This window comes from Cebus imitator, unplaced genomic scaffold, assembly GCF_001604975.1.
Source record: "Cebus imitator isolate Cc_AM_T3 unplaced genomic scaffold, Cebus_imitator-1.0 Scaffold218, whole genome shotgun sequence".
Taxonomy (NCBI): Eukaryota; Metazoa; Chordata; class Mammalia; order Primates; family Cebidae; genus Cebus; species Cebus imitator.
In genome coordinates, this window is record NW_016107533.1 from 921,070 (window position 1) to 947,961 (window position 26,892).

Below are 26,892 nucleotides of genomic sequence, written 5' to 3' on the forward strand. Positions count from 1 at the left end.
TTATGGGTTTGTGTGCATAGAGTTGTTTGTAGTAATCTCTGATGGTAGTTTATATTTCTGTGGAATCGGTGATATCCTCTTCAACGTTTTTAATTGCATCTATTAGATTCTTCTCTGTTTTATTAATCTGGCTAGTGGTCTGTCTATTTTTCTTTTCAAAAATCAGCTCCTGGATTTATTGATTTTTTTTGAAGGGTTTTTTGTGTCTCAATCTCCTTCATTTCTGTTCTGATCTTAGTTATTTCTTGTATTCTGCTAGCTTTGAGTTTTTTTGATCTTGCTCTTATAGCTCTTTCTATTTTGAAGATAGTATGTCGATTTTAGATCTTTCCTTGCTTCTCATGTGGGCATATATTGCTATAAATTTTCCTCTAGACACTGCTTTAAATGTGTCCCAGAGATTCTGGGTACGTTGTGTCTTTGTTCTTGTTCAAGAGCTAGTTGTTCAGTTTCCATGAGGCTGTGCAGTTCTGAGTTAGTTTCTTAATTTTTTGAGTTCTAATTTGATTGCACTGTGGTCTGAGAGACTGTGATGATTTCTGTTCTTTTGCATTTGCTGAGGAGTGATTTACTTCCAATTATGTGGTCAATTTTAGAGTAGGTGTGATGTGGTGCTGAGACGAATGTATATACTGTGGATTTTGGGTGGAGCATGCTGTAGATGTCTATTAGGTCCACTTGATCCAGATTTGAGTTCAAGTCCTGGATATCCTTGTTAATTTTCTGTCTCATTGATCTAATATTGACAGTGGAGTGTGAAAGTCTCCCAATATATTGTGTGGGAGTCTAGTCTCTTTGTGTGTCATTAAGAACTTGCTTTATGTATCTGGGTGCTCCTGTATTGGGTGCATATATATTTAGGATCATTAGCTCTTCTTGTTGCACTGATCCCTTTACCATTGTGTCATTAAGAACTTGCTTTATGTATCTGGGTGCTCCTGTATTGGGTGCATATATATTTAGGATCATTAGCTCTTTTTGTTGCACTGATCCTTTTACCATTATATGATGCCCTTCTTTGTCTCTTTTGATCTTTGTTGGTTTAAAGTCTGTTTTATCAGAGACTAGGATTGCAACTCCTCCTTTTTTTGCTCTCCATTTGCTTGGTAAATCTTCCTTCATCCCTTTATTTTGAGCCTATATGTGTCCTTGCACATGAGATGGGTTTCCTGAATAAAGCACACTGATGGGTCTTGACTTTTTAATCTAATTTACCAGTCTGTGTCTTTTGATTGGGGCATTCAGCCCATTTACATTTAAGGTTAATATCGTTATGTATGAATTTGATGCTGCCATTTTGAGGCTAGCTGGTTGTTGTGCCCATTAGATGATGCAGTTTCTTCATTGTGTCAATGGTCTTTACCATTTGGTACATTTTTGGAGTGGCTGGTACTGGTAGTTCCTTTCCATGTTTAGTGCTTCTTTCAGGAGGTCTTGTAAAGCAGGCCTGGTGGTAATGAAATCTCTCAGCAATTGCTTGTCCATAAAGGATTCTATTTCTCTTTCGCTCATGAAGCTTAGTTTGGCTGGATATGAGATTCTGGGTTGAAAGTTCTTTTCTTTAAGGACGTTGAATTTTGGCCCCCACTCTCCTCTGGCTTATAGGGTTTCTGCTGAGAGTTCTGTTGTGAGTCTGATGTGCTTCCCTTTGTGGCTTATCCAACCTTTCTTTCTGGCTGCCCTTAGCATTTTTTCCTTCATTTCAATCCTGGTGAATTTGACAATTATTTGCCTTGGGATTGCTCTTCTTGAGGAATATCTTTGTAGTGTTCTCTGTATTTCCTGGATTTGAGTGTTGGCCTGCCTTGCTAGGTTGAGGAAGTTCTCCTGAATAATATCCTGGAGAGTGTTTTCCAGCTTAGATGCATTCTCCCCATCACATTCAAGTATACCTATCAAACATAGATTAGGTCTTTTCACATAATCCCATATTTCTTGGAGGCTTTGTTCATTTCGCTTCACTCTTTTTTCTCTAATCTTGCCTTCTCATTTTATTTCATTGTGTTGATTTTCAATCTTCTGCTTGGTCAATTCGGCTGTTGAAATTTGTGTATGCTTCCTGAAGTTCTTGCACTGTGCTTTTCAGCTCTATCAAGTCATTTATGTTCTTGTCTACACTGGTTATTCTAGTTAGCATTTCATCTAACTTTTTTTCCAGGTTCTGAGTTTCTTTGCATTGGGTTAGAATGTGTTCTTTTCGCTCAGAGAAGTTGGTTATTACTCACCTTCTGAAGCCTACTTTTGTCAATTCATCAGACTCACTCTCCAACCAGCTTTGTTCCCTTCCTGGTGAGGAGCTGTGATCCTTTGGAGGAGGAGAGGCCTTCTGGTTTTCAGTGTTTTCATCCCTTTTATGCTGGTTTCTTCCCATCTTTGTGGATTTGTCTACCTGTGGTCTTTGTAGTTGGTGACTTTTGGATGGGGTCTCTGAGTGGACATCCTTTTTGTTGATGTTGAAACTATTTCTTTCTGTTTTTTAGTTTTCCTTCTAACAGTCAGGCCCCTCTCCTACAGGACCGTGGGAGGTCCACTTCAGACCCTGCTTGTCTAAGAATCATCTGCAGGGGCTGCAGAACAGTAAGGGTTGCTTCCAGTTTCTTCTGTTATCTTCATCCCAGAAGGGTACCCAACAGATGTCAGCCAGAGCTCTCCTTTATAAGGTGCCTCTTTGGATACACGGGGGTCAGGGAGCCACCTGAGGAGACAGTCTGTCCCTTATCAGAGCTCTAGTGCTGTACTGGGAGCTCTGTTGTTCCCTTCAGAGCTGCTGGGCAGGTAGATTTAAGTCTGCTGCAGCAGAACTCATAACCACTTCTTTTCCCAGGTGCTCTGTCCTGGGAAGGTGGGGCTTTATTTATAAGTTCCTGTCGTGCTGCTGCCTTTTTTTCAGAGATGCCCTGCCCAGCAAGGAGGTAGTCTAGTCACAGTCTGCCAACAGGTGTTGCTGAGCTGCTGCAGGCTCTGCCCAGTTGCTGTGTGAACTTCCTTGTGGTTTTGTTTACAGAGGTACAGTTAGAACTGCCTTGGTAATAGCAGACTGCCTTGGTAATGATGGACTGACTTGGTAGTGGTGGACTGCCTCAGGAATAATAGATGCCCTTCTCCCCACAGAGCTGGACTTTCCCAGGTCCAGCTGTGCTTGCTGCAAAACTCTCAATCCAGAGCGTTCAGATGGCTGGTCTTTGTTGGGGTGGGACCCGTTGAGCCAGATAGCCAGATCACCTGGCTCCCTGCTTTCAGCCCCCTCTTTTTCAGTTGAATGGGTAGCTCTGTCTCCCAGGCATTCCTGGCAGCAGTTAAACAGCTACCTGAATTTGTGTGAGTTTTTGTGTGGAAACCTGCAGTGCCGGCTGAAACAGCTGTGCTGGAAACTTGTGGCACTTTTTGGCCCAGGAATATCCTGGTCTTTGTGTGGTAAGAATTGCAGGAGAAGCTCAGTATCTGAACCGGAGTGCTGGAGTGGATGGAAAAGCCCCCGATGGCCTCCATTGTGTAGGGAGGGGGGTCCTCCAGGGATTGCATTTCCCGGGTGAGGCAGCACCCCTACCCTGCCTCGGCTTGCCCTTCTTGGGATACAACGACTGTGCAACCAGTTCCATTGAGATGCACCTGGTACCTTGTTTGGAAATGCAGTGATCACTCACCCTCTCTATGTCTCTCGCTGGGAACTGCACTCCAGAGCTATTCATATTCGGCCATGTTGGGTCTCCCAATAATCTCATTTTAAATCGATTACCTCTGTAAAGACTAAGTGTTATTCTGAGGTACAAGGGGTTAGGACTCCAATTTTTGGAGGGTACCACAATTCAACCCATAACAATTCCTTTTCCATTTTAAAAGTTATCCGTATACAATAGTTTTCTACATTTTACCGCATAATAAATGTTACTTTTTCATAGTTGATTTATATTTACTCTCATATTTACATATTTTTTTGCATATGATATTTTCTTGAATATTAAATCTTCTGTCTTGGATCATTCTACTTTTGCCCCAAGTACTATATCCTTTTGAAATTCCTTTAGTGAAGTTGGTGGGAGATTAACTCCCCCAATTTGTGTTTGCCTGAAAATCTGTATTTTATTTGCATTCTTGAGAGATAGTTTAACTATGTTTACAGTTTTACATTAACTTTTATTTTCTCCCAGCACACTAAAGACGTTTTCTTGGTTTTCATTTTTGCTGCTGTGACATCACTTTAGGCTGTATTCCTTTGAAAGTACATTGTTTTTAGCCAGACACTTTAAATCTTGTCACTGTTGGTTTCCCTTTAATTTACAATGTGACTGAGTTAAGACTGGTTTTTATTCTGTTTAGATTTTTTGTTTCCTAACTCTTATTTTTGTCTTTACTAAGTTGTGGAAAATTATCATCTGATATTTTACAAATATTTTCTTTTCTTCTACTTTTTTATTCTGGAACTCCAATTACAAATATGGCAGACCTTTTCATTCTGTCTTCCATATCTCTTAAACTGTCCTTTATATTTTCTTAATCTCTCCATGCTAAATTCTGCATAATTCTTCAGATTTAGTTCATTAATTTCTCTTTGGTTGTGTTTGGTTTGATTAGTAACCCACCACTGAGTTTTAAATGAATATATTTTTAGTTTTATAAACTCTATGTAGTTCTTTTCCAACCCTATTAATTTAAAAATATCTTCTTAGTCTTTTGTCATGTTTAAAATATATATTTAATTTCCAGGAACATACTAAGCACATTTATTTTATATTCATTAGATAATATCAACATTTCAGGTTTGATGTGGTTCCTCTAATTCATGGCTTACTGTTTTTGTTGATTCTGCTCACTGTGGACTGTTTCCTTGTATGTGTGAGCTTCTATTTTTCTGAATTTAATTTGAAGAAAACATAAGAATGTCTTTCTCCCCATGGGTATGGGTTTTTCTGGTAGGTGCTCTACCAATCTGGTGCACTACCCACCTGGAAGCACTTAAACTTATCAGCATATCCTTGCTTGAACTCTGTAGGTGTTTTAAGTTCAAATCCTGAACTCAGGTTCCAATAAGCTTGTACTCTGGATTCTCAAGGGATATTTTCCCTCACCTGAAGCCAAGGACTAAGATTTTAAAAGTTTGCTTTTGGTTTTCTTCATCAAAAGATGTATTTTTTTTCTAGTTTGACCTTTCACCACGAGTCTAGCCCTGTAAGCATATTAGTGTTATACATGAATTTTAGTTATTTGTCCATCTTACTAGATAAAAGGGCTTATCTCCTATTCCTTTATGAGGCTGTCAAAAGCCTAACCTCTGTTTCTGGTATTATTAGATATCTCCAGGGAAGGCAGGGCTTTAGTGCTAGCGTATCATTCAGTTTCATTTGCCTTTTGTTTCAAAGATATTTCTCTCATAATTTCTAGATGCTTTTGGTAGGAGAATCTTTACAACGTCTAGTCCAACAGAAGTGGAAATTTCTCTACATCTCTTTAAATAAAAAAATTACCACCTCCATTCTAACAAGGCTATTTCAATCAGTGTTAACATGTTCAAAGATGAAATCTAAATTACATATTTAAAAGCATAAAAATAACCTTTAACATGAAATGTGGATTAATGTGGAGGTAATATCAAGAAAATAAAAAGAAGGAATGCCGAGACTATTAAAACTAGTACCAACATTTTACTTAATAAGCTGTCTATCCTCCTAGCCATTATTGTTCCAGTGGTAGATGAATTACAGTTATGATGCAAATTTTGAAACTTATTTGGAAATGCATTAGTCAAACGTGATATTGATCAAAAAGAATTCTTTCAGTGAAATTTTTTTAAAATAACATTTTAATTACATGATCTAACTTTCATTTCTTCATCTCTTAACTTCAATACATTTAGTACTCTGAAAGTTAAAGCATCTAGTAAAAACTCTACCGTTTAAGCACAAATATATATTTACACAAAGAGCCTTTTGGAATTAAGCTTTTGGAAGGTAATTTAGACAAAACTTAATCAGTTAACTGATCTTCAGTAAAATCAGTAAAACCAAATTCATTCTATTAGATTTCTACAATTTCTCTTATAACCTACCCTAACACAGAAGTAGAGTATTTAATCTCAAAATCTATCTTCTTAGGCTAATTTAATTAATTTTCATGTTCAATGGATGATCACAATGTGTGGTATTTTTCTTTAGTATAAAAATGCTGTTCTAGATTTCTCATGTTTTGCTAATTCCATATAGTTCAAATTAGGCTAGTAATAATCACCAAGGGGTATGCGATCTCTAATAACTGTGAAATCTTCTTAAGCTTTTTCCTATTGGCATTAGCATAGAGTTTACCTTGGCAATGGAAGAGAAGCCAAAGGACATAAAGCACCCGGTAGCATTTTTAATATCCCTGGCACAGATTTCTGGCAGTAGCAGCATCCAAAAAAGTGCATTAGCTCTGGTTTTATACAGTCTCTTACAAGAAGGGGGAAAAGAGGTAAATGTGCAGTTGGTAATTTAAGAACTGCTGAGCTATGGATCAAACTTTGCTTCACTGAATAAATAATAAAACTCCATCAAATTCAGCTTAATATTGCATGGTCATTAGTGACCTTCATCATCAGAGTTGGTTTGACTGGATTGGTGCATACAGATGAAAAATAATCTTTTTAAAATGTAAATCATATCATGCAGTGGCCCTGCTTAAAACCCTTGAAGCAATTATATTGCTCTCAGAATAAAATTCAAATTTCTTATCAAGGCCCATAAGACCTTACCAGATTTGTCCCCTATCCTTCTCTTTAACATCATTATACAACACTCCCTCTCTCACTGGATTCAGGCCACACTGACCTCCTTTCTACTGCTGTAATATGCCAAGTTCTTTCTCCAGCCAAGGAAATTCAACAAAGAAAAGATCCTCTCTAAGTTGAGCTAGAACAACTGGATAATTTTATTTAAAACTTAACTTTGATCCATGTATCACATTTATAAAAATTAACTTGAAATTTATAGGCATACACATAAAAACTAAAACTATAAAACTTCGGAAAAAACATGAAAGAAAATCTTTTTGATCTGGATCAGGCAAAGATTTCTAGAAGATACAATAAGTAAGATTTCTAAGAGAAAAGAAACTGATAAAATACATTTCATCAAAATTGAAAACTTTTAAATTTTTAGACATGAGGGAAACAAAAAGGCAAGTCATAAATTAGAAAATATTTGTGAAATAAATATTTGACAAAGGGCATGTGTCCAAAATATGACATGAACTCTTAGAACTCAAGAAGAAAACAATCTATTAATGAGAAGACAAAAAAAATATTTGAATGGAAACTTCATGAAAGAAGATAAACAAATGGAGAAGAAGCACATAAAAAGACTCCCAACATCACAAGTCATCAAGGAAATGAAATAAAAATCAAAATATGATAACACTACATACCCACTAGCATGGCTAAAAATTAAAATGCTGACAATGCCAAACGTTCATTATAATGTGATGCAATGATGACACTCATACATTGCTGATAGGAATGCGAAATGGCACAGTCACTTTGGACGTCATTATGGCAGTGTCATATAAACATATACATCAATCCTACTTTTAGGCATTTATCCAAGAGAAATTAATGTCTGTGTCTACATGAAAACTTGTCCATGAAGCATTATCCACTATTGTCACAATCTGAAAACAAGGCAAATGTTCACCAACATGTAAACAGGTAAATTATGATATATCTAGATGATGAAATATTACCCAGTAATAAAAAGGAACTCAATACACACAACAACCTGGGTGGATCTCAAAAGTATTATGTTAAGTGAAACAAACAAAAAACTACATACCATTTGGTTTAATTACATGAAATTCTAGAAAAGGTAAAAGCATAGTGAGACAAAGTAGATGAGTGGTTGCCTGGGTCTAGAAGTTAGGGCAGAAGATCAATTGCATAGAGGCACAGACAACTTTTTAGGGTGATGGAACTGTTTTATATCTTGAATCCAATTACCAAAATTCATCAAACTGTATACAATTGCCAACATTCATCAAATGTACACTTTAACTAGGCGACTTTTATGTTATGATAAAGTCAAAAACTTAGTAGTAACCACAATTGTTTAAAATCAGACTAACAAGATTTGACGGGAGAACAAGAATATTTTATCACTAGCATTGTATAAAATTACCATTGTGTGGTGATGACAAAAAAACGACTTTGACTTTTATTCATCCTTAAAGGAGAATGGGAACGAGGTGTAGAAATAAAAACAAGATTTAGTCTGCATGATGACTGGGCCCCACGACTCCACACACACTGCTTCCAAAATACTTGCAGTCTCCATGTTCCCCCAGGCATTTGAAGGGTTATTTTCTAGCAAAATAACCCCAGAGAAAAAAGTTCTTCAAATATGAATAGTGGAAGTCACCCAGTGAGTAGGTGATTCACATCTAATCCCCTTAGAAAAAAATTCCTGTAAAGGGAAATACCACCCATGCATACAGCTTCATAGTGCCTCACGCACAACCACTCACAGCCTGGAATCAACAACATGATGTAATGAGAATAAGAGAAACATACAAAAAACACAGAGATCATGTATGGAACAGGAGGAAACTTCAACACTTATGATTCATATCTAATAAAAGACAAGAAAGATATTACATTCAGTCAATGCATAATATTCAAAGCATAAATATATAAGAAAAAGTGAGACAGCCACTTGGCAGAAATAATTTCGTTAATTCATTCCACAAAATATTTTGGGGACTCACTACTGTTTTATACTGTGCTGGGCTTTATATTGTTGAATGAGATGGAATTTAAGTAATTCCAAATAGTTAATTAGTTAATTTGATAAATTAAGTAATGGAAAAATATTAAAGTATGCTTCACAAAACCATGTTTTGTGTTCTTACTAATAATTTGCTTTTAAAAATCATTTATTCAGCTTGGACTTCAGTTTATTCATGCCTGAACTGGGCATAAAAATATTTGATCTTGGGACATGGAATGAGCAGTAACTGGAAGGGGGACACAAGGGATCTTCTGGAATTCTGGTAACGCTCTTTCTTGATGTGTAGATGTGTTCAGTTTGAGACAATTCACTAAGTGGCATACTTATAACTTGTGCAGTTTTCAGTGTGTATGTTGTACTTCAACCAAAAGGTTACTCCCAAATTTAGATGAGTTGTAAGGCCTCTTTCCAACCTGAATTAATTTATGATTCTATTGCTGATTTAAGTAAAGGATTATAGCAGAGAAAAGAAATCTAGACAGGAAATTTTAAAGCATGGTTCTAGACCCAGTTTTTTACTAACCAGCTGTGACCTTTCACCAAACACCCAGTCCTGGAGGGACCCCTTTTTCTCACGTATACCTTGAGAGACTGAATCGATTTAGATTTTCTCTAACATCCCTCCCACTGGAAACATCTGTGATGATTGTTACAAACATTTAATCCAACCCAGTGGTTTACCAAAACATTGTTGAGTTGTTTGCAGCCCTTCTGTTGTAAACACATAAGCATCAGGTGAGACATTTTTGGTTTGTAAATCGTACTAATGACAAGCATGACTTATTCTCATAATTGAGTTCTAGATCCTACCTGAAATCTTCTTTCTGCTATTAATTTGCTTAGGGAACCATTCTCTCTGTAATAAAAATTGGGTATTAAGTAGTTTTACTGTACTCTGTAAATGCATTTTCGTGGGCATGCCTCAAAAGGTTTTTCTTCTCCTGTTTTGCTTTTATAGTCCTTCCCACATTATCCATTTTCCCCCATCAGAGAAAGAACCTGACCTTCTAGCTTTATTCCTCTCTTGAAAAGCTCATAAAATTTTTTAATTTAAAAATCATTACTCTTTGGATCTGCCTATGAATCTTTATTTGAAACAGAGAAATCATGGGAGTTATTTTGAGTTTTTGACAAAGATTGTAAATTCTTTAATTCTTTTCTCTATAAACCATTTCATTTGTAGGCCTAGTTCAGGGATTAATGGATCATCTAGCATGAGCTGTTTCTTGCCTCTGGATAAGTGTTTTCCCTCAGAATTTAATAGACAGAAAGTACTTCTTAAAGTCTTAATGTTATTAACACTGTTAAAAAGATGAATTTTTCTGAAAACATTTTTACAGGAATCTCTCCCTAAGGGTAGCCTTTGGAGACTCCCTTAGGCTTTTTAGGTAGAGGGAGGGATTGTTATTGTTTTTAAAAAAATAAAATTTATTTTGTATATTTAAGACATGCATCATGTTGTTGTGGGATAGATGTATATAGTTTAAAAGGTTATTATAGTGAAGCAAGTTAATATACTCATTACCTCACATAGTTACTCACTTCTTTGTTTTTGTGACAAGAGTAGCTAAAATTTGCTCATTTAGCAGGATCCAAAATACTGTACAATTTTATTACCTATAGTCCCTTGAGGCGATTTTGATGTTTGGGTCAGTTACTTTTGTAAATTATTTCTATTCTTTTACTACTTTGTTATTCTCTTGCAGAAAAGTGGACAATCTGACGTTGGTTGCTTTTTTTCTGAGCCCCTGGGAATTTGGACAATGAATAACTTCAATTTCAAAATCATCTATATTCGGCTTTTGGTTTTTCATCTTTCCTGTTCCCTTTAGAGATAGCACATGGGCACTGCTTTTCTGGGAGTTAACACTTAAGACATATTACGTGCTTAAAAAATTAGTCACTAATGTGTGTTTTCATGACATCTTGCTTTCAAATGTCATTATTTCTCATTTCTTAGAGGTCACTGTACTAAAAAATACAAAGTCCTAAATGGCAAGAATTCACTGTAAAAGATAGCTTGTCACATTATTCTTGAGGTAGACATACATTTCTATTTTCCCTCACAAAGTTTATAGACTCAACAAAGAAATGAAGAGGCCTTGAACAGAAATGCCCTTAAGTCACTGCAGAAAGGTAATTACCTCTCTTTTTCTTAAAAATGTCCAGAAGTCTACCCAGGCCTCTGCTGGTAATGGACTGGGTTACCGCCAACCCTCAAGCCGACATAAAACCCTTCAGCTCTCTCACTGTCACATTTTTCTTTCCCCTGGAAAAATCAACTTCTCTTCTCTTTGCCAAACAATATCCCTTCTGTAATTTTAAGTCCATTCTTCTCAATCCTCTCCTTTCAAAATAAGACTGACCCATAAAGAAACAATCATCTGTTTCTCGATGTGTTTGGAGATTTCTCCTTTTAGAGAGAAAGAAACCCTGAGATATGAGATCCTGTTTCCTCCAGACCCTTTTCCTAAAATCAGAAACAAAGGCCTCTATATCCCTGTATCAGAATTTGCAAATCCAGTCTAAGGGGAAAGTATGGCTTACTGCATAAGGATTCCCGCCCTCCTTCAGATCAGCTGGTCTCTAGTTAAATAATGGCAGCCATCAGAACCATGCACCCTGCGCCCTGTTGCCTGGTCTGTCCAGGTCACTGTGTCAAGCACTGGGAACACCAACAGGCCCAGGGGACTGTAGTCAACAAAACCATCTTGTTCACCTTGCACTTACTCAGTGCTTTTATGCTTATAAGGATCTTTAGCAAACGTGTAGTTTTTTACAAATCTCTGAGGATAACCGGATAGGGAAATAGATTTTCTCCCCCATTTCATAGAAAGAGACTATGGGACTATTATAATATCACCTTTGCATTTTAGGAAAGTAAAGAACTAGAATCCAGTTTCCCTTTCTCCAGGTCTTCACAACCTCTACCTGTAAGCCTCCAGTCTTAATCCTGACATATCCCTGTTATCATCTGGATATGGTTTGCCTACCCCCCCCCCCAAATTCTGGTGAAATTATCCCCAGTGTTGGAGGTGGGACTAGTGGGGAGGGTATTTGGGTCATAGGGGCAGATCCTTCATGAAAAGATTAATGCCCTCCCTCATGGGTGAGTGTTTAGTTCCTGAGATAAACATTTATTTTAAAAAGTGAGGCAACTCCTTCCCCACTCTCTTGCTTCCTCTCTCACCACGTGATTTCTGCATGCACCTGTTCTCCTTTGCCTTCTGTCATGAGTGGAAGCAGCCCGAGGCCCTGACCAGATGCAGATGCCCAGTTAGGATCTCTCCAGCCATCAACATCGTGTGCCAAATCGATCTTCTTTCTTTATAACTACCCAGTGTCAAGCATTCCTTTAGAGCAACACAAAACAGCCTAAGACAATATCATAATAAGTCTACTTGTTTGATTCTCTCATCTCCTATAATCTTTCACTGCAGATGTTATAGTACCAGAGCACAAATGCCAGTTGATTTTAAGGTCAGAACCCAAATAAGCTCTTTTTTAAAGCTATTCTCAGGTGCCCAGTTAATAGTACTAAATTTCTTTCTCCAAGAAGTTTGAACTTAATGATAATCCTTTGGAAGTTTTCATTCTATCGTGGTCGATAGTAGGCAAAGTCAAAAATACAAAGTTTCAGGAAAATCATCAATCAACTGGGCAAATATGAAACTATCCAGTGAGGAATAGAGCCTGCCATTACAAGTGTTGTATAGTAAAGCAGTATATAAAATACCATGGAGTAAATCTCTTAGTCTCCAACTGGCTAAGTCCCAGATATCATCTTTTTCCTAAGCCAATCGAAAAGCAGGTTTTCAGCATGATCACTGTTATTTCTCACCACTGCTGTGAGTGACTCTAAGAACATCATTAACAAAGAACATTGTCCCAGGATAGCTGCCACCCACATAATCCCCAGGATGGCTAATAAGTGTCTCTGTCTGCCTTGGTATTTGTCCTTGCCAATACACTATCAACAAAACAAATGTACTTCAGGATGAGCAGGCTCATCAAAGTTTGTGGAGTCATGGTGTCTGATTTTTAGAATAAATGATATTATTTATACCAACAATAAAAAAGGGTTTGTTGTTTGTATCGTATATGCGGGGCTCTGGGCTTGGCCTGAATGATACAAGATGGCACCAGACACATATTTTTACCTGAAGGAACTGACAATATAACTGTGGATGCAAGACTTGGATCTAAAAATTGAAAGTGCCATTGCAATATAGTACATTCATGTGTCACTTAATGATGGAAATATGTCTTGAGAAACACTTCATTAGGCAATTTCATCCTTGTGAGAACATCATGGCATACTTACACAAACCTAGATGGTATAGCCTCCTCCAAACCTAGGCTATGTGGAGTAGTCTATTACTTGCAGGCTACAAACCTGCACAGCATGTGACTGTGCTGGATGCTGTAGGCAATTGTAACATTAGCATTTGTGTATCTGAACGTAGAAAAAGTATGTAAAAGTACAACATTATAATTGTATTTGTTTGTAATTTTATACAGTATTGTAATTTATAATACCATCACATGAGAGGTCCATCATTGATGGAAACACCATTATGTTATGCATAACTGTACCTTAAATCCAGAATGAGTGATGTGGCATATAAGCATATGGGAGCTCATAGGCTGGAACAGTTTGGAGAGTTAAAGCAGGCGGGAGAGCCCATTAACTCTGGGTCTCACACAGAATTTACTGTCTACATTTACTCATTCAGTCCTCAACATTATTGTATGAGACAACATACTGTTATGGCTTGTGTTCCTCTTCTGTTTTGCAGGTGAAAAAATTGAGGCTTGGAGGTAAGTAACTTGCCTAGATCACACACCTGGTGTTCAGACAGTCTGATGCTGGAATGCTAGCTCTTAACCATGTTGTAGATAGATGAGGAAACAGCCATCCTTCTCTGAATGTGAAGATGATTGGGAAAGGGACCCATACAAAAGCTCTGGGAGAAAGATCAGTGTAGCCAATAAACTCTGGAGTTTATGATGAAACACTGCAGAGGCCATCCAGGATGGTGGCTGACTTTGCCAGTCCAACCCCAGTTGTCAAGGATGACTAAAGACACACAGCACCAGGAAAGGAACATGGACAAGTCAAGCAGACAGCATCCTCCAGTACACCAGAGTTTATGGAGAGAAATCTGAATAACAAGCCTGGCAAGATAAATATATTAATATATACTGATATACCAGGGTACCAAAAGTATAACTCCCATACAGGACAGGGTACAGATCATGAGGTAACTGAGTTAATGAGAGCAGGATATGGAGGCCTGGGGAACCCATCCCCAGAGTACAGGAGGCACTGTGGCGAGGGTCAGTGGCAGCTGCCAGAAGGAAGGTTAGCCACAAGAACTAATAGTCAGAAGTTAGGGCATGACCTTTTAAACATTAAGTTAAACAAGGTACACCGAACTGCCACCTGGTAGGAAAGGGCACTGGATTTGTCATCAGAGTGAGATGTATTCTAGAAAGAGGAAAAACAAAGTCCAGTGCTAAGGTCCAAAGACAGAGACCAAGTAGCAGCAAAATTGAGTTGATTCCAAGTCATATCTTTCCTGGCAAAAAGCCTTGACATCTCTTTTTTTCTGGGTCAGAATTGAGGAAAAAGCCCAAGATGAGATTGAATCTATATGTAAGAATCAAAGACCCCTAGTTGTGGTTTAATAAGTCTTCAGAAGATGGGAACTAAGCAGCACCTATAATAATTTCTATTCATTTCTAGCAAATATTTATTGGGTGTCTACTATGTGCCAGGCACTCCTACAAGCGAAGGACTACAGTAGTGAGAAAGACAGGTCTCTGCTGTCTTGGCACTTATGTTCCAGAGGGAGCATAATTAAATAAATTAAGATGAGGCAAAAAAACTGTTTTAAAAAGTTTTGCAAAGGCACAGAGGCAGGAAATGTCATGGGTTGTTTGAACGAGAAATAATTAGTCTGGTTGCAGCAAAATGTTTATGAAAGGAATCTAGGGAATTCATCCATGCACTGAATTCAGAATCACCAAAATGGTGCAGGTTGGAGCTCAATGAGCCCACAGACCACCTTCCCAGCCCCTCCTGTCTGCAGAGGAGAATTGGAGTGTCAGAAAATGGGGGTGAGTGGAAGTATGAAACACAGATCTTAGTGAAGACAGGCCCTAATGCCATTTATTTGATGAAAATTCTGCAAATCGTTAGTCCACTAGATTGTTGAGTGGTTCAAAGAAATGCAGTGGTCATGGGAGCTGGATCCAGGCCGCCTTCTTTTACCCTTATCTGTGACCTTGGGCAAACTCCTGAGATTCACTGAAAGCCTGGAGGCTGATGCTCCCAAAAGCCCCTTCCAATTCAGAACTCCTTTAATGCTTTAAATGATTCTAGCCCAGTGTATAAGTCCATTTTCACACTGCTATAAACAACTGGCCAAGACTGGGTAATTTATAAAGGAAAGAGGTTTAATTGACTCACAGTTCAGCCTGGCTGGGGAGGCCTCAGGAAACTTACAATCATGGCAGAAGATGAAAAGGAAGCTTCAAGCTGAGATTTAGGTAGGGACACGAAGCCTAATCATATCACCCGGTTATCAGTGATGACTCTTTAGAGGTATCAGCACAAGCTGGGGAACAAGGCAACACGCAACCCAGCAGCAGGATTCAGGTTCTGGTCCTGATGGTGGGCCCTGCTGTGGTCTTGAACAAATTACGTAATCCCTTAATGTCCTTGTCTACGAAGCGTGGGGTTGCACCAGACCATTACCAAGCCACCTCTCAGTTCGAGTCTTCTTTGAGTCTAGATTCTTACCTCGCTTTGACAGTGAAAAAAGACAAACACATGACTTTTTTTAAAAAAAAGATACCAGCTCTCAATGAAAACATCTTAAACAGCATTAATTGCTTGCTCCTTTACATCTCATCTCCTATGCTATACTTTGTAATTTTATGGAGTCAGTGGTATAAAATTTCAGTTACAATGCTTGCTTTCAATGCTCATGCAGCATTTAAATAAATGCATTTTTAAGTAAAATGAAAGAATACAGGGTCTAGAAAGAAGACAAAAGTCAATAAATTATTACATCTACTTCTCACAAATTAAATGCATTGCATTGTGTAAACAGGATTCTAATACAACCAAGCCCCTTCAGGTAGTTCCCCCACATGGCTCTATAAATGCCATTAGCACCCTCGGTCAGCTTTATAGCGCATATGAATATGCTTGTTCTAACAATACCATCAACTGTTTCTGAACCAACAGCTGTCAAGATTTCCATTTCCTTTATTCTAAGTGGGAAAAAAAACCCCCAACTCTAAGTGAGATTTGTAATTGGAGAGAAAAGTGACAGAATATTGGCTAATTTGCTTCCCTAAGGCCTCTTAGAAGTCCTTGCTTAGGGTCTGACTGTTTTATTATCCCAGTTTTTCTTTTCTCTGCTAAAATCATGGTGACAATTCAAGTTAAATCTTGCTGCTATAAAAATATTTTTTGTTTGCTTCAGGAAAAAGAACCCAAGTGTACAAACAAAAGTCAGAAAATATAATATGCACATTTCCATATTCATTCATGGCCGGCATCTTTTAGCATTGCACTTAAATTTCTGCAATGTGACTTCTAGAGTGCATAAATAATAGTAGCTAGTGTATATTGAGCACTGACTCTGTGCCAGGCACTGCGCTAAATGATTTATATCTAGTGTCTCATCCAATCTTCCCAACAAACAAATCTTGGAAGCAGTCAAATGCATTGACCTCTCAAAGCCAGCTCTGCCTCCTAGTTTTGCTATTTCAGTACCATGGTCCCATCACTCCACCTGCTATGTAGGCCTGAGAACTCAGTTATTCTTATCAAAAGAAATTCAGAGACTCACCCTCTTGTGCAATGTCTCTCACATATGTGTTTTCACTTCCTTTTGCTTGTTCACCTCATCCCTTCCTTCCCCACCGACCTCCTCTTTTAATTATCAAAATGCTGCTGGTGCAGAAATGCCTAGCCTAAATCTCCCTCCTCACTGCCCACTTTCTCTATACTCTCTGTCCCTGCCCCTCCCACATCCACACACCTACACACCTGTTTTCTGACTGACTTTGTCCTGGGTAATCTTGTCCAGCAATAAAGCCCACTCCCTCCCACAGCAAGCACTGACTTGGTTATGCAGTTGGCATTTTTACTTATGCTTACTGCCAGCAATTTCCTCTGATCTTTAAGTCTTGTCTCTCCAAATAAAGAGAAATTCCTTGAGGGTAGGACCATCTCTTCTGCAGTCACTAGCTCAGGGGCCAAGAAAAGAAAATCAGGAATAGCTAAAGAAGTCATGTATGTGGGATATAATAAACTAAGCAGTATTAAACATATTAATCATATATAGTGTTTACTAGGGGGTCAGACATTGTCCTAAGCACATCAGATACATTAACAACAACTGTTAAATGTAGTCATTGTTACAAATCTCTGTTTCACTAATGAGAAAACAAAGTCACAGAAAGCTAGGTAACTTTCGCAAGGGCACAAAACTGGCAAATAATGAGGTGAGCCAGGCTATCTGATTTCAACATCTAGTTCTCTTGAGAAACCAAAAAAAAAAAAAAAAAAGAATTGGGGCTGTCTTCCTCAAACACATTTTCTCCCTCAAATTTTCTATTTTCTGTAGAAAATGAAATATATTTTATATTCCCTTTCATTACAGTTTCAATATCTGAAAAAAATAAGAAAACAGTTGGCCAGAAATAACCACAAACACACTAGGTGCCTGCCATATCCCTGTCAGCAAAATTTTAGCCCTTCCTGAGTGAAAGGAGAGCTGGAATTAAAATTCATCCTCATGACTTAGGCATGTCTGAAACCTCCTGGCGTTCCCTCTTCTAAACAAGTCGGCCTCATTTAACTTTCTGATATAATATTTTAAGAACATCATTTTGTAAATATATACAACTATAATTTGTCAATTTATAATTTTAAAAATAAAAATTAAAAGGAAGCATCATTTTCTTCCTCAGAAGCCTTCAACAGCTCACCACTATCTATGTGAATGTGTGTTTGACTTCCGTAGCCTCAGGTGCAAACATTGCATCAGCATAAGGTCCAGTCAGCAGATGGCAGAAAATACCAGTAATCTGAGCTGGTAAAATTTAATATAAAGAATTGTTAACTAGGTAAAGATAGTTAAGTACTAAAAGGTATAAAAGAGAATACTAAGATATTCAAAGGTAGCAACTCCAGAAAGCAGTTACTATCCCTAAGGCCAAGGGAAAGTGAATAAGGAAGGAATGTGGGAATTTAGAGGAAAGACCTCTGCAAGACTTAGAAATATTCAACTTCTGTGAGAAGGCATGGATGCACAGAGATACACGTCTGACTGCTGTGAGAATGAAGAAACTTGATCGAGAGACCACTTGGGAATCACCCAGCACTGAACTGTGGGAGCCTGTGCTTTGTTGAACATTACAAGGTTCTCCTCGACATTTCCTCACGAGTCTGCTTGCTACTGCCCAGAAATAATGCATGCTGGGCTTAGTACCTAGGTGATGGGTTGATAGGTGCACCAAACCACCATGGCACAAGTTTACCTATGTAACAAACCTGCACATCCTGCACATGTACCCCAGAACTTAAAATCAATTAAAATTCTGCAACTTCAAATTTTGTACCAGATGGAAATTATATTGATTTAAAATGAAAATTGTAGGTAAGCTCCATTTGTACCCTTGTCTCTGTTAGGGGTGGTCCTGTGAGGGCACAGAGGGAGTGTTGAGGAAGAAGATAACCAACAGGACAACATTTTGGTGGGGGTGAGCGATTTGTTTTCTTCTGAGCTCTTCTTTTGTATTATTTTTAAATAAAATATAACAGTATTCAAGGTAAAGGGGGAAAAAAAGCATACTCCGTGAAACAAGGAAAGTCCTTTTTTCCTGCCATTAACACCCTGCAATCTCTTTTTAGCATCTTATTCTGACAGAGTTTAGCATCGAATCAGAGAGCAAAGGAGAAGTGTCTGCAGTGTCCAGCTCCAGTATTACAAAGCAAGGCAAAGAAGAGTGGATTTGGAGCTGAGATGTACTGTTCTTTCCTTTGCCTTTAAAAAAAGAGTATCAAAGGTCCCCACACCAGTTGGAAGTGACATTTCTTTCTTCTGAACTCCTATTTTACCTGTTTTGGAGACCAATCATGTAACACTAATAGTGCGTTACTAGATATTCTAAATATTCTCACATAATGTGTGTTTCCCTCATACTAGATGACAAATTCCTAAAGGAAGATTTTCTTTGAAAATTTTTGTGTTAAATACAGAAATGGCATTTAAAATGTATAGCTTCACTACTTATTATAAATAAAGTGAATATCCTTGTAACCACCATCATGTTAAGACAAAGACAGAATGTGGTCAGCATCCCAGGGGTCTTCCATGTGCCCTTCCCAATGACAGCCCCCACTTCTGCTACCAAGAGTAACCACTGGCTTTTACAATAATCATTTCTTAACTTTTCTTTATTACCCAAGTACAATTCCCTAAACCTTATAGCTCGTCTATATTTTTTAATATCTTTTAAATCACTCAATTTATGCTTTCATCTCTGTCCTTTTCCCACTATATTTTATTTGTGTAAGAAACTGGATCATTTATCCTATAGAATTTCTAACAGTTTATTGCATTCCCATGGTGTAGTTTAATATGTTCCTCTGTCCTATGTATTTTTTTGTAAATTGTGTTTTCTGTAAATCAAAAGGCACAATCAGATGTAGATTCAAAAATTTTAATAAAACTTGTTTAAAGAATTTTTTGTGTTTTAGGGAGTACATGATATTTAATTTTCTTTTTGTGATGTCAGCTACCATTGATGTTCATTATCCAAGGCCTTTAACTCACTAGGGGTTGCATACTGGTGACATTCCAACTCTATGATTCCTTGTCCATTTATTTATTGGGATCCTTCTATAGAGAAAAGCTTCCCCTTATCTGCTATTTGGTTACCCAGCATTACATTTCATATAGAAAAAACAAAATGAATGCCAGATTTCAAAATAAAGAGTTGGTTAAAAATACAACCAGTTATGTGGAGTTTTATAATTCATTATAATCTTGTGAATTTTGTTATTGGCCTTATAGATGTTCAAATTGCCTTATCTTTAAGTTGGTTCCAACTTTTGACAAAATCTACGAGTCTTTGGTGGCTTCCTTGATATCTGCTATACTCTAGGCTTATTGTACATTTTCTGTCCAGCACTGAAACTAGCCATTTCTCCAAGATTCCCTGGTTTCTTTTAATGGTAAATAGCAAATCAAGACCAAAAACCAGGGGCTAGGGATGTCCACCTATAGTAGCCTCAGTATAGTTTCCACGCCTTTGCAATGGACAGAGCTATATATAACAGATTGAGCTGGGAGATATATACATACACACTCACACACATACATAGAGCTAGGGGATTGAACTAGGAGATACACACACACACACACACACACACATATAGTTATTACACTATATATATATACTTATCTATAGAGAGAGTTATAATTTCTAGGTCATTTCAATGGGCAGAACTAAGAGGTAATTATCATAATTATATGGACCAAGCTAGGAGAGAAAGATAACATAACACATCTTCTATAGAATAGAACAAACTAGGACAGAATGAATATCTTAGCTTGTTCCATTATATCTATACATTTATATATGTATAATGATTATATGTATATCACTGTATCAAGAATTATTTCTAAGTGATATAAACTGTTTTTCCTACTTTCACACTCAATACTTCTGGTCACCAAAATTGGTGGGGACTTTTCCCCACACAACAACTGATTCTCCAGTGGACACCAACTGAGTGTCCTATAATGAAATTCAATTCTGACACAGTCTACCTGGAGTTAGAATCAGATTCCCAGGTTAAGGGTTTAGTCCCAAAGACTGCCCCCATGACAGATGCTAGTTGCATGTGGACCTCTGGAACTGCTGACTGACTGGCTATAAATTGGAAGTAACCACTACCACTTCCTTAGGCTTGAGCATTTGCTAGAGAGGCTCATGTAACTCAGGAAAGCACTTTATGTTGATTGGTGTATTATAAAAGATACTACAAATAATATGGATGAACAGCTAGATAGGAGAGATGCAGAGGTCAAGGTATCCAGGAAGAGGCAGGAAATGTCCACGGCCTCATGAGGTATGCCACCCTCCACATCAGCAACCTAGAAGCTCCCCAAACTTCATGCTTCAGGAAGGTTTATGACGGCTTCATCACATAGGCATGATTAATTACTAATTCAATCGTCAGCCTCTCTCCCCTTCTGGGAGGATGAAGAGTGAGGCTGAAAGTTCCAGACTTTTAATCATAGCTTAGTCTTTCTGGTGACCAGCCCCCATTCAGTGGGCCACCAAGAGTCACCTTATTAGAACTCCTGTCACCCAGGACATTTCCAAGGGATTCGGGAGCTCTGTGTCACTTGACACAGAGGTGCTACTGTCATTCAGGAAATTACAAAGGTCTTGGGAGCTCTGTGTTAGGAACTGGGTCAAAGACCAAATATTAGAACAAAAGATTCTCCTAGCACCCAGGACAGTCCAAAAGGTTAGAAGTTCTATGTCAGAAACCAGGTCAAAAACAAAACATTAGAACAAAGATGAACCTAGCTCCCCGATTCCTCAGGAAATTACAACAGTTTGGGGAGCTCTGTGTCAGGAACTGGAAATAGAGTTCAGATATATATATATTTTCATTATGGTTCAATTTCCTATTCATTTAATAATAATTATGTCTATATCATTATAAATATTATTCTTTCCTATAGAATGTACCTCTATCAGAACTTAGTCCATTATATCTATTGATAATTGTATATATTATATGCATAATAAAATATATAAACAAGTATATTATATGACTATTTAATATATACAACTATATATGTAAATATTATTCATTAATTTGAAGATAAATACTTCATGTTCACACTGATAATCTGAATTCAAATTTCAGTGTTTCTTAAACAAGAATCCTGGATTGCAAGGACAATGGAGATAATTGACTGTTTTGTCCATGTCACACAAAACATTCTCAAAACAACACTATCAAAACTACTACCAGTATAAGTACTGCAAAACTGTTTCAAATTTTTTATGTGATATTCTCATTCTCTCCTTATTTTCTGTAACTATGCTGTATCTATATTGTCAGAGCATAGAGGCATTATCACACTCTAGCCTTATGTCCTTTCTTTGTTCTTCATGTAAATATATATTCAATGCCCACCGTCCATCTTTATGTCAAAATTCCTCTAGTTATTTTGGTTGTCTGAAGCTACTGTATACCAAGGAAAGATTCACAGAAGCAGTATTTTTCAGTTCTTGCTTCTGGGTGGCAGTTTGTTCCCTTCGTATTTAAAAGACAGTTTAGTTGAACATAAAATCCTTGGCTTATTGTTTATTTCCCTTCAACATTCTAAATACGTTATTCTGTTTTCTTCTGCTGTAAGACATTGTTCTTGAAAAGCCTAATAACAATTCATTTTTCTTTCTTTCATAAGTCATTTGGTCTATGGCTCAGATATTTGTTCTGGGCCAATTTTTCCAGGTATACAATGTGCTCTTTCAACATGTAACTTCAAACTTTTTCATTTGATGAAAGTTTTGGTGCATTATAATTAGGTGCTTCTTCTAACTTGATTTTTTTATTCATGGATTCCTAATTTTTATATAGATATGTCAGATCTTCTCTGCCTGTCTTCTCAATTTATCACATTCTTACTAATACTTTTCATCTATTCTTTCCTTTTTCATTCCTTTTTAATTGTGGTAAAACATAACAAAAATTACCATCATAACCATTTTTAAGAGTACAGTCAGCGGCATTAAGCACACTCACACTGTTGTGCAGTCAGCAGCACCATCCATCTCCAGAACTCTGTATCTTGCAAAACTGAAATTTATACCCATCAAACAATGACTCTCCATTCCCATCTCTCCCATCTCAGTCCCTGGCATCTTCATTTCTTTTAGAGCTTTACAAATTCCCTTCTCTTCATTTTCTGTTTTTTGTTAAGTCATCACCAATGTATTTGCTCTTGTGTTATACTTCTAGTTAGACAATTTCTGAACTGAATGTTTACTTTTATGTCTAATTCTTCCTTTATTTCTACCACTTTATTTCTAAGTTTTCTTTATTGTGGTTTATCTTTCATATCTTCTGTTAGCTGTTTAAAAAAAAGTTTACATTTTTTTTTTTTTGTGAGAATATCTTTCTGGCATGCCTTTATTATCTATGGAAATTCTACTCATTTTTTTCTCCCTGCCCTGTAATAAATTTGAATGTGATTTTAGCTCATTCTTTTCTGCTGCTCATTTTTACACCAAATGAGATTTTCTAAAGTTTTAGAAAAGAAACTTGGCTTAGAATCATTTTGGGTTTTTAAAATTTAATGTCTCTAGACCACCCTCTTCTGGTTGTTTGTATAAAGTGTTCAACAATATGAATACTTAAATTCTAAGACTTTCTGGTTTTATTCTCCCTTAGGACTTTTATCTGGACCTCATGTTTCCTTGGTCTCTACTGTCCCTGACCTGCTCAGCTTAGATTCTCTTAGCAATTTATTCTCAGTTTGGATCATAGCTTTATCTTGGAGGGACTTTGTTGAGTACCTTTGAGAGTAAAGGGAGCTCAGTATATTCAGGCTCCTTATTCTTACCACGGACACTTTTGGACCATGCAAACTCTCCTAGTTTCAGTTACTGTTCTTTTCCAGATACATGCTTCTTGGCTTCTTCGAAGTCAAGTTTGTCAGATACTCCATTGCTTCCTCTTGGACAGATGCTGACACCAACTAAATCTTGCAGCTATTGGTGATTGATTTGTCATTATTTGCTCATAATTTGGGATTTGTGGGGATACCTAGTCCCTAGTTTTGTGGAGGTTGTCTGTGCCCCATAATACATTTTGTAATCTCAGTTGTTCTGTGTGTTCTACGAGGGAATGTGGCAGAAGCCACTGCCAGCTTCACCAGATCTCAGAGCAGAACATACTGATGGTATGTTTTCCCCTAAGAGAACATCAGGAGTACACTACCCTTCCTCACATCCTTATTTATCTCAGTCAGTATGAGCAGCTCAAGGTCTTGGGTCATATTCATTATTTTTGTACCTTTTTCATAAAATTCTGTGCATCCACTCATCATAGTGAATCCCACACAGTAGCCTACCCTAAAAACTTTCTCCGCAATCTTGGGAACTCAGCCATGTATCAGCAAAATTGCCTATATCTTCAACCTCTCCTCAAAATGCTCCTCCAACCTCTTACTTTGACTGAAACCTGCCACCTTGCTTTGTATTCAAGTGTCACAAAGTCATAATTTGTTTTCTCACAGGCCCACAGGGTCTGTAGTAGAGTGGATGTCCTCATTATTGCTTCTAGACCAGCGCTCTCCAAGTGCGGTCTACAGATCAGCAACAACCACATCACCTGGGAGATTGGAAATACAGAATCTCAAGTCCCACCTGAAACCTACTGAATCAGAAAATACATTTTAACGAGATCCCCCAATGCTTTGCATCAACACTATAATCTATTTTTAAGCAGAACACTCAAAGAACAATCTGAAGCCCACAAAGCTACACCAGACATTGCTTCTGGTTTCTTCTATGACTGCCGCTTGTCTGTCTCTCCCACTTCCTTCCTTAGCTCCACACAGACTCTTGTTGTTCCTTAAACACACCACCATGTTCCTGCTTTGGGGTCTTCTTATTTATAGCCTTCACTGTCTGAGACACTTTCCCATCAGATAACCTCACAGTTCACTCCCATATCTCCTCTGCAGAACCCACTTCTCAGAGAGCCCTCCTTGATTGTCCTGCATAAATACAGTAGCTGCCTACCTGCCCACAACTATTGCCTACTTTCTTTTTCTTCAGATAGCTTTAATAGGTACATATTATTCACCTGTTTGTTTTATTCATTTATCATCAATCTCCTCCTTTCTCTTTTTCTTTCTCTATTAACCACACACACAACAACAAAAAAGCCACATCAGAAGAAACGCCCTCTATTTTTTTTTTTTGACTGTTGTATCTACAGCATGGAAAACAGTACCTGCATATTGTAAGTGCTCAATAAACTATTTTCTTACAAGGTAACAGATGAATAAGAAGCAAGGATGAAAAAAATGTTGTCACTGTATAACTGTATATACCTTCCAAATTTGAACAATGGAAATGTATTATCTGCTCAAGAAAAGATTATTTAAATGTTTATTGTTGCTATCAGCAAATATTTTTGGTATTTATTTTTTAATTTGTACTATTTTTATTGTATTCGTATTGTTTTCTAAATATAGACTCTTAAATTTTTATTTTAGCTTCATGGGTACATGTATGGAACATATATATATATATTATATATGGTACATATATAATAATATATGTACACTGAAGTCATGGAGGTTTGGTATACAGATTATTTCATCTCCCAGATAGTAAGCATAGTACTCCATAGGTAGTTTTTCACTCCTCACCCTCCACCCAACCTCCACTCTCAAGTAGACCCTGGTGTCTATAGTTCCTTTTTTTGTGTCCATGTATACTCAATGTTTAGCTCCTACTTATAAGAAGAATATGCTATTTGGTTTTCTGTTCCTGTCTTTGTTCACTTAGGATAATGTCCTCTAACTCTGTCCTTGTTGCTGCAAAGGACCTGATCTCATTTTCATTTTCACGAACTGATTCTTTTTTATGGTTGTGTAGTATTCTATGGGATATATGTACCACACTTTCTTTATCCAGTCTACCATTGATGGGCATTTAGCTTGACTCAATGTCTTTGCTATTATGAATAGTGCAGCTGCAGGGAACGTTCATATGCGTGTGTCTTTATGGCAGAATGATTTATATTCCTTTGGGCATATAGCCAGTAATGGGATTGCTTGGCCCAATGGTAATTCTGTTTTGAGTTACTTGAGAAATCATCAAACTGTGTTCTACAGTGGCTGAACTAATTTATACTCCCACCAGCAGTATATGTGCATTCCCTTTTCTCCACAACCTTGGCAGCATCTGTTATTTTATGACTTTTCATTCATAGCCATTATGACTGATGTGAGTTTGTATCTCATTTTGATTTGCATTTCTCTAATGATCAGTGATGTTGACAATTTTTTCATATGCTTGTTGACTGCATGTATGTCTGCTTTAGAATGGTCTGTTCATATCTTTTGCCCACTCTTTAATGGGGTTGTTTTTTGCCTGTGAATTTAAGTTCCTTATAGATGCTAGATATTGGACATTTGTCAAATGCATAGTTTGCAAATATTGTCTCCCATTCTGTGAGTTGTCTGTTTACTCTGCTGATGGGTTCTTTTCACTGCACAGAAGCTCTTTAGTTTACTTAGGTACCATTTGTCAATTTTTTTGTTTTGTTGCAATTGCTTTTGGTGTCTTTGTCTTGAAATATTTTCTAGGTTTTATGTCCACAGTGATATTTCCTAGGTTATCTTCCAGGGTTTTAATAGTTTTGGGCTTTATATTTTAAGTCTTTAATCCATCTTGAGTTGACTTGTATATAGTGTAAGGAAGAGGACCAGCTTTAATCTTTTGCATATGGCTAGCCAATTATCCCAGCACCATTTATTGAAAAGGGAGTCCTTCCCCTATTGCTTGTTTTTGTTGACTTTGTTGATATCAGATGATTGTAGTTGTGTGGCATTAATTCTGGGATTTCTGTTCTGTTCCATTGGTCTATGTATCTGTTTTTATACCACTACCATGCTGTTTTGGTTACTGTAGTATTGTATTGTCGTTTGAAGTCTGGTAACATGATGCCTCAAGCTTTGTTCTTTCTGCTTAGGATTGCATTGGCTATTCAGGCTCTTTCTTCATTCAATATGAATTTTAAAATAGTATTTTATAGATCTGTGGAGAATGTCATTGGTAGTTTGATAGGAATAGCATTGAATCTGTAATTGCTTTGGGCAGTATGGGCATTTTAACATACTGATTTTTTTCCCTCCAAGAGCATGGATTGTTTTTCCATTTGTTTGTGTGATTTCTGATTTCTTTGAGCAGTGTTTTGTAATTCTCATTGTAGAAATCTTTTACCTCCCTTGTAAACTGTATTTCTAAGTATTTTATTCTTTTTGTGGTTATTGTGAATAAGATTATGTTC

The 26,892-nt window shown here is 37.3% G+C and overlaps 1 long non-coding RNA gene across 1 annotated transcript; it reads left to right on the plus strand.

Moving 5' to 3' along the window:
* The first annotated feature begins 3,207 nt into the window (after positions 1-3,207).
* Positions 3,208-10,539, plus strand: LOC108318366. The gene is made up of 2 exons (XR_001831119.2): positions 3,208-9,009; positions 10,454-10,539. It is a non-coding gene; the product is annotated as an uncharacterized LOC108318366 (long non-coding RNA).
* Positions 10,540-26,892: the final 16,353 nt, after the last annotated feature.